Genomic DNA, 1,033 nt, shown 5'->3' with positions numbered 1-1,033 from the left:
TAAAAAAAATGTGTCTGATGTTCTTACAGAGTTGAACTACATTAACAATCTGTTGTTTTTAACTTCTCAATACGTTTAATTATGATTCACCTGATGTCCAAGTTATACTGAGAACAAATAAAGCTTTATTCTTTCTAATCTGACTGGTTCTAGTTCCATGTTTTCACATTTTGGACACTAAGAATTAAAAGTTTAAACTCAGTCTTATTTATCACTAATTAAGGTTACAGGTTTTGGACACATTTTCTCACTTTCTTACATTGAAGATTCTGCAGGAAGACAGATAAACAGTGAGTGGATAGAATGATGATGTATAAACTAGAAACTAACATGATTTGTATTTAGGGTTCTTGTTAATAGCAGCCCTGATAATAATGTCAAAATGTTTGGTTTGCTGAATAATGTATTCAGTTTTGGATGCCTTAATTGGTAATCTACAATGTTAAGTGTCAATGACATATTTATATAATATAATGTTATTTTCACTCTGTCTAAAGCTCCTCACATTTTGGGAGGATTGTATTAGGACCTTGATGCCACATAAACTACAGTAATGTGTGGAGTGAGCATAAATAAAGAGACTTTGTTCACTGAGACACAACTTTTATTTGTCTGTTTGTCTCAACTCTCCATGGAGCTCTGCCATCTCTGCTGGTAGCTGCTTCCTCTTGAAGGAGATCCAGATTTTGTTCTGATGCTTCTCCTTTTCATTCACCATCATGTCAGCTATGTTGCTCTTCTTCTGTTCCCTGGGAAAATTAATCAGATGTTATAGCTTATAGCACATANATNTAGATAAATAATACAGAGTTACTAATGTGGAAGTTACATACACATAAGGAATGATTTAAAACAGACATATAACAATAGATATATATATTTAATGTTCAAACAGTATTTTTTACCATCCAGACTTACAGAATGATAAATAACTGGAATAGTTGTGTAAATTAAAGACAAAATGTAATTACTTGTATGTTTTAGACATATGCAGACATACAGCCATGGATAAAATACCACTATTGTTTTCTTC

The sequence above is a fragment of the Poecilia latipinna genome, unplaced genomic scaffold (genome assembly GCF_001443285.1).
Source record: "Poecilia latipinna isolate Pla-1442-1.1 unplaced genomic scaffold, P_latipinna-1.0 Scaffold2282, whole genome shotgun sequence".
NCBI classification, from domain to species: Eukaryota; Metazoa; Chordata; class Actinopteri; order Cyprinodontiformes; family Poeciliidae; genus Poecilia; species Poecilia latipinna.
The sequence above is the reverse complement of the archived record's forward strand: the minus strand, read 5'-3'. Positions refer to the sequence as shown.